Source organism: Eptesicus fuscus, chromosome 7, assembly GCF_027574615.1.
Source record: "Eptesicus fuscus isolate TK198812 chromosome 7, DD_ASM_mEF_20220401, whole genome shotgun sequence".
In the NCBI taxonomy this organism is placed as follows: domain Eukaryota; kingdom Metazoa; phylum Chordata; class Mammalia; order Chiroptera; family Vespertilionidae; genus Eptesicus; species Eptesicus fuscus.
Genome location: NC_072479.1, coordinates 76507816 through 76516023, shown reverse-complemented (window position 1 = coordinate 76516023; position 8208 = coordinate 76507816). Strand labels below are relative to the sequence as shown.

Genomic DNA, 8208 nt, shown 5'->3' with positions numbered 1-8208 from the left:
ACCGGGCCACTAGTAAATATATAAGTTCTTTGGCTTATTTCTTCTTGTCTCCCCAACCCCACATTGAGATATGTCAGTCTGTTCCATGCCTCCATGCTTTGGGTTTATTTTGTGTCAATTCATTTTGTTCATTAGATTCCACAAATAAGTGAGATCATATGATATTTGTCCATCTCAGATTGGCTTATTTCACTTAGCATAATATTTTCCAGGTCCATCCATGCATCTCCATGGAGACATAATATAGATTTCTAGGTGCCTAGTTTAGGGGAGTAAGAGTAGGAAGTGAATGCACATTGATAGAAGGTTTCTCTTGGGATGATAAAAATATTCTGGAATTAGGTAGTGGTAGTGGTTGCAAATTTCTGTAAATGCACAGTACAAACCAGTGAAGTTTAAGTTATGTAAATTATTATAGGTAGAAATATGGGTTCTCTGATGAGGTAGGTATTTCCTTTCAAGCCTCTTTCTATCATAGAAATAAATAAATAAATAATAGTAAATATCCATATAAAATTGAGGGATAGATATCTCTCAACAGTAAAATGGAATAAATGTATTGTGATACATACACAATCAGAGTGGTGTTTTAACTGCTATAACTTGCATTAAGCAATCCAAATAGGAGCTGGTCCAATCAGAATGACATTGACTAAAAGTTGCTGCAATGGGCAGACATGTTCCTGAATATCAGCCCTGCATAGAATAGACTATTGCACAACAATGCCAATGAATGAATGATATACATATAAAGTAGTACATATACAAATTTAGAAAGAAATCAGGACAAAATAATTAATTAGTGTATGGTTCCATTCCTGTAAATTTCAAAAACAGGCAAAACTTAATTATGTTGTTTAGGGGTGTGTTTCTTGTTGATAAAACTATAAAAAACTCCAAGAATCTATCTAATCTAATAATAGACAAATATGCAAATTGACCGCACCTTCGCTACACCCAAGCCACGCCCACCAACCAAGCCACGCCCACCAACCAATCAGGACAAGTATGCAAATTAACCCAACAAAGATGGCGGCTAATTTGCATATCAAGACAGCGTCGAAAGAAGCCAGGGGTGAAGGGAAAAGCAGGCGGGCTGGAGGAGAAGGCAGGGCGGGTGACAAGGGAGGAACGGAGGCGGGGTAGAGTGCAGCAAGAAATCCTATTGCAGGATTTTTCCTGCAACGGGAATGCTAGTATATATATAAAGAGCCAGGGTCTGTAATGACTGCACGGATGACCGGTCCATCCCCTGGCCTTCAGGCTCCATTGATCAGGGGATGGCTAATGGGGGAACCGGGTCCCTCAGGCTCCAATGAATCTATGGCAGCAGCGACTGGTGAGCTGGCGGAAGGCAGACCACTTGGTCCCTCCCCCGGCCCGCAGGCTCCCAGTGATCAGGGGATGGCTAACGGGGAACTGGAGTGAGTGGCATGGCAACGACTGATGAACAGCTGGAAGGCAGGCCTCTTGGTCCCTCCTCTTGGTCCTCAGACTCCAATCAATTGGTGATGGAGGCGGGGTGGAACGGGGGACTGGCTTCCTTAGTAGTCCTGCAGGTACAATCTCCAGAGGACAGGACAGGCACCAACGAACCAGTGCCACCGGCAGGATCCTGAAAGCGCTGCTGGCCTCCTGGAACTCGGCCTTGGGCACTGTGGCCACTTCCCCTCCCTAGACGCTCCACACGGAAGAAAGGATACCGCCAGCAGCACCAGGGGCGACCAGCAGTGACTGACTGCTCTCCCTGTGCTTCCTCCAGGTCACTCGAGCCGGCCCCCACCCACCCCACTCCAGATGAAGTGTGATCACTGCACACAGAAGGAATGTAGTGAAAAAACAAAAACCGATGACCAAGAGAATGCCGCAGTCAACGTCCGGAGTCCGGCTCAGGAGAATGGAGAGAAGGAAGAATTCCATAAGCTGGCCAATGCCAAGATATTTCTGAGTGACTGCCTGGCGTGTGACAGTTGTGTGACCGCAGAGGAAGGAGTCCAAGTTTCTCAACAGAACACCAAGGACTTCTTCCGTGTTCTGAACCTGAATAAGAAATGTGATACCTCACAGTACAAGGTGCTGGCAGTGTCTGTGTGTCCTCAGTCTCTGCCTTATTTTGCTGCTAAATTCAGCCTCAGTGTCACTGATGCATCTAGAAGACTCTGCGGCTTTCTCAAAAGCCTTGGGGCGCACTGTCTTTGACATGAAGATAGCTGCGGACTTCAGCATCCTGGAGAGTCAGAAGGAATTTGTGTGTCGGTACTGCCAGCACCGTGAGGAAGAGCCCCGGCTACCCATGCTGACCTCTGCCTGCCCCATCTGGTACCTATATGCAGGACGTGTGCTGGGTCACCCCATCACCCCCACCTCTGAACGGCCAAGTCTCTCCAGCAGATCATGGGCTCTCTGGTGAAGGATTACTTCACCAGACGGCAGAACCTGTCCCCAGACAAGATTTTCCACGTCATTGTGGCCCCATGTTATGACAAGAAACTGGAGGCCCTTTGAGAAGATGTTCCCACAGCTTTGCATAGTTCCCAGGGTGCTGACTACGTGTTAACCTCAGGTGAAATTGTCCAGATAATGGAGCAAAGTGACCTCGCCTCGAATGATGCCGCCGTGGACACTCTGTTTGGAGACATGAAGGAGAAGGAGGTGAGGCTCCATGAGGGTGCCAGCTCCGACGGGTACCTGGCGCACATCTTCAGGCACATGGCCAAGGAGCTGTTCAATGAGGACGTGGGGGTGCTCACCTACCGCACCCTGAAGAACAAAGACTTCCAGGAGGTCACCCTTGAAAGGGACGGAGAGGTTCTGCTATGCTTTGAGGCTGCTTATGGCTTTTGGAACATCTAGAAGTGGTACTGAAGCTGTAGAGGGGCAAGTTCCCCTGCCACTTCGTGGAGGTCCTGGCCTGCGCCGGGGATGCCTAAGTGGCAGGGGTCAGGCCCAGGCGAGGACGGGCGTGCAGACAGGGCATTGCTGCGGCAGATGGAAGGCATCTACGCTGCCATCCTGGTGTGGCCCCTGGAGACCAGCACCCATGTGCAGGAGCTGTACCAGGAGTAGCTAAGGTGGTAGTGGTGGGGGGGAGGCATGACTCACCCCAGGCCCAGGCGGCCCTGCACTCTGCCTAGAAGGGCCCAGGGCAGCCTGCCAGGACATCAAGTGGTAAAGGTCCAGCAGACGCCCGGCCTGCAGGCCGCCTGAAGAGGGGTGTCAGACACGTGAAGGAAAGGCTTAGCATCTCTGTCATCGCGTTGGTTTTCAGAATTCCCTGCTTCCCATCTGTCGGCTCCTTCCCTCTGAGGGGCACTGTCATCACATGGGTGCAACTAGAATATTGTATCTCGAGAGGCTTGTCCCAATGTACGTATCCTTTGATCCAATGACGAAAAAATCCCAAAGAACAAGAATGGAGACAGACTACTGTCCTTTAGGCTTAAAAAAACCCTAGAATTGTCCTGCGAAGAGCTGAGACTTGGTTCTACCCACGCGCCTCAGAGAGATTGGATGAGGAAATGGCCCAGTTTGGCCCTGACTTTACCCACTTATGTTACTCGTGAAGGTGTCTTTGCCACAATGTGAATAAACTGCCACCTTTTGGAATAGGGGCTCACACGAAAGTCTGCATTCCCAACTTTTCTTGAAACAGATCCATGTTCTGCAGCTGTGGCCACCGTCCTGTTGACCAGGTCCTGTCAGTGGGAATCAGGGGGCACTGGAGTGGACGCCCGCCCCCCCCTGGCCCTTTTACATTTAGGGATCGAGCTGAACTCACTTTGGGGGAGGCCTGGCAAGGGTGACAGGTGTCACAGATGGAAGGATGGAGAATGGAGAGGCAGGACACCCTGCTCGGTCCCTCCCTGGGTGGGGTCAGGCAGATGAAGGCTGGCCAGCCCGCCCCACAATTGGGTGAGATAGCATCCTCTGTGTCCACCTCTCACCCCATGGGTCTGGCCACTTCCCTCAGCTCCGGGAAGCCCTCTGCGTTCCATGACAGCACACTCTGCCCTCACATGCTGCTCACCTTAAGTGAGAAGGAAGAGAGCAGTTGGCCCACAGACAACTACACAGAAAGATAGGGCTCATGGCTGGAGAGTGCAGTGGCAGTGGTGGGAGCCTCTCCTGCCTCCATGGCAGTGCTAAAGAGCAGTGAGCTGAGTGGTAAGGAGCAGTGAGCAGGCGGCGATAAGGAGCGAGGGGTCCCAGACTGCTAGAGGGACTTCCAACTGTCGGCTTAGGCCTGTTCCCCATGTCCAGCAGGTGGACATCCCCTGAGGGGTCCTGGAATGTGAGAGGGTGCAGGCCAGGCTGAGGGGCCCCCCACTCCCAGTGCATGAATTTCATGCACCGGGCCTCTAGAATCAATATAGGAATCAAGCTGGTATTACCTCTGGAGAGAAAAGATGTGATCATTGTAAGGGCACATGGAGTGCTTCACTGAGTTGCAGGCAGTATTCTATTATTTATCTGGCTAGAGTTATCATGAATTTTTCCATAGTTATTTATTACACTGTATGTGTTTCCTTGTTACAATAAAGAAAACAAAAAGTAAGTGAAGAGACCAGAAGACTGTTTAACATTGTGACTATACCACTTACTAGTGGTATAGATTTGTTCAATTTACTTTGCCCATCAGAGCTTCAATTCTTGACTGTAAAATGAGGATGGTAAAATATGCATGACAGTAATGTTTGAGGATTAAAAGAGAAACTATATGCAAAAATGCCAAGTACAGGGCTTTGCCGTGTGCACGTGCTCGTGTGTGTGTGTGTGTGTGTGTGTGTGTGTGTGTGTGTGTGAGATCTTACTACACCGGAAAGTAAAGTACTCAGCAGAAGGATTATTGCTTAAAGGAAATGAGGACCTAGTGTGAGGGAGTCCTCGGCTCTGTAGAATTAGAGCTGCCCTAAAGGATACAGCTAATAAGAGGTATGGTCACAATGTTAAACCGTATCTTTAATTTCTGAATGCTGGAACCAGAAAGGTTCCATAAAAGGGCAACTAAAAGGAGAAGACAGATGCCATGTGTGAAGAAATTAAAAACAAAAATTTTCTCAAATCCTAGAAAGTTGAAGGTTTTAAAATTTAAAGAGACACGGCTTAAATTTATAAATTCTGGAAAGGGATACAAAAATTGACTTGTTTATTAAATCTAAAAATTTAGAAATGTAAGCAGAAAAGAGTAAGAATAACAGTAGAAAATAATCTTTTAAATATGTGAAACACCGAAAGATGATAATGAACTCCAATAGTGTGTGCAGGCTTCTTTCAGTGACTGAGGCTTCTTAGAGAAGCTGGGACCAGCCTGCCCTTTCTGGGTGACCTCAAACAGCATCCAAGCTCTTCAGGCATGTCTCTGGGGGTCACTATCAAACTCAGAATCCTGGATTGCATGACCCGCATCATCTTTTGGGGCGATTCTTCGGGAAAAAAAAAAAGATATGAAAGCATGACCTTATTATTAGAAGCAGGATTTTTTTCCCCCTCTTCTTATGGATACTGATTTTATCTCCTGAAATAATTTTGAATCTTTTAAAAATAAAATCAATTTGTCAGAAACTGCCTTTCATAGCCGTGGGAAGTATTTTTGCTCTAATCAAAGCTAAATTGCTGAAGCAGATTCTTTTCAAGTTACTTTTTTGACATTCCTTTCACCTTCTTGTCTCAAGCCCGATTTCCCTTCTCCTAACAGATTTCTGCTCAAACTTTCTCTTTGTGTGATTTCGTAGGTATGCTAGCTAACACCACTTAAAACAACGTAGGTGAAGAAACAATGCAGACTCTCCCCATCGCTCAAGTCTTTACATTCTGGGATCCTTCCATGCATGTTCTCTACCTGGGGCGAAGGCCTCCTCCTGTGGGCTGCAGGAGCACCACCTGCTACCCAGGTAGAAAACTCCACGGGCCAATGTGTGGAGGGAGTGTTGGTCCTCAACAGGGAGGGACTACAGTGAGAATTTTAAAACTACTTTCTATTGATGGCTACAACGGAGGGCTTTGGGATGTGAGCTTCTCTTTGAGAAAGAGCAGTGTTTCAGCAGAAGAGATGCCTGGTGGACTGATGAAGGTAGAGAGAGGCCAGGTCTCTTTAAGGGTGCTTCAAAGCCTGCCCAGGCTCATTCACGTTCTGTATTCCAAAACGAATTCCACTCTCAGCTGGAATGTCTAGTATCGGCAGGGCCAATAGCTTTTTATCCTCTACCCACAGCCCTAGTGTCCACATTCCCATTAAACTTGTTTAATTCAAACGCCGAGGGAGGCACGCACATCTCAAGCCTAACTCCCAGCGTAATTCCCCCTGTCTTTTTAAAAGCTGCTCTTCCAAAACGAATTATAAATCAACCACAGCTAATTTTCACATTGAACTGTTTATGTGTTTTTAAAGAGGAGCTTCTGGGAAGAAGCAGGAAGAAGATTTAATAAACGGAGACGCTGCGCAGCTTTCAAAACACATAAGTAAAATTAAGAGGCAACACGTGACTCAAGATATCAGGAAAATAGATACAGGGCAACGATGGGTAACTTCTTGTGCAAATGGAATAAGCTGAGCCCTCTTCCAGCCTCCTGGCAGGTATTGATCATGGCCTCCTCATTTCTAGAGAGCCGTGGGCAACGCTGTCCTGCTCTGAGTCAAGGAGGCTCAGATTCCGGCTTCAGGTCAGGTGCTAGACAAAACCACCACCCAGACAATGTCCAGGATGATCTGCCTCTTGCCTCCACAGTTACTGTTATGGGCGCTCTTCTTGTTATTCACGATTTATGCTTTCTAAAAAATTAACTTATTTTTTAAAAACATAGTTGGCATACCATATTATATTAGTTTCAGATATGTAACCTAGTGATTCCACAGTTACATACTTTACAATGGGATCAGCACATCTCCAGTAGCCATCTGTCACAGTCCAAAGTTATGATGATAGTATTGACTCTATTCCCCGTGCTGTACATTACATCCCTGTGAGTTATTTATTTTATAACTGCAAGTTTGTGCTCATTCCCATTTACGTTTTTCACTCTACAGCCCTCTTCTTTGGCAACCATCAGTTTGTTCTCTGTACCGATGAATCTGTTTGTTTTGTCTTGTTTTTGGGGGTTCCACACATAGGTGAAATCCTATGGTATTTGTCTTTCTCTGTCTGACTTACTTCACTTAGCATAATATTCTCTAGCTCCATTCATGTCCTCATAATGGCAAGATTTTATTCTTTTGTATGCCTGAATAATACTCCATTGTATTAAAACATCTTTATTCATATGTTGATGAATACGTAGGTATTTTGACTAATGTAAATAATGCTGCAATGAACATACTGGTGCTTTTATCTTTTTGAATTAGTGTTTTTGGTTTCTTCACATAAATGCCCAGAAGTGGAATTACTGGGTCATTTGATAGTTCTATTTTTAATTTTTAAGGAGTCTTCATACTGTTTGTCATAGTGCCCGCACCATTCTACACTCCCACCAACAGTGCGTGATGGTTCCTTTTTCTCTGTATTCTTGCCATCGCTTGTTATTTGTTATCTTTTTGATACTAGCCATTCTTACAGGTGATATCTCATTGTGGTTTTAATTTGCATTTCCCTGATGATTAGTGATGTTGAGCATTTTTTGTGTCTTTTGGACCTCTGTATTTGCTTGAAAAAATGTCCATTTATGTCTTCTGCCCATTTTTAAATCAGATTGTTTGTATTTTTGATGTTGAGCTATATGAGGTTTTTTTAAATGTCTTTCGGATGTTAATCTCTTATTGGATATGTTATTTGCAAATATTTTTTTCTACTTAGTGGTTGTCCTTTCATTTTGTTGATGGCTTCCTTTGCAAAAGCTTTTAGTTTGATATATTCTTATTTTTGCTTTTGTTGTCCTTGCCCGGGGATACATATCCAAAAAAATATTGATGAGACTGATGTCAAATAATTTATTGCCGATGTTTTCTTCTATGCATTTTATGGGCTTACATTTAAATCTTTAATCCATTTTGAGTTTATTTTTGTGTATGGTGTAAGAAAGTTGCCCAGATTGATTTTTTTTCATGCATCTATCCAGTTTTCCCAACACTGTTTATTGAACAAACTGTTATTTTCCCATTGTATATTCTTGCCCCTCTTTTTGTAGATTATTAACCATATAAACCTGGGTTTATTTATGAGCTCTCAATTTTGTTCCATTGATCTATGTGTCCATTTTTTTGTGCTAGTATTGTAT

The 8208-nt window shown here is 45.1% G+C and overlaps 1 pseudogene; it reads left to right on the top strand.

The window, feature by feature from the left end:
- The first annotated feature begins 1797 nt into the window (after positions 1 to 1797).
- LOC129149671 (nuclear prelamin A recognition factor-like) lies at positions 1798 to 3134 on the top strand (annotated as a pseudogene).
- Positions 3135 to 8208: the final 5074 nt, after the last annotated feature.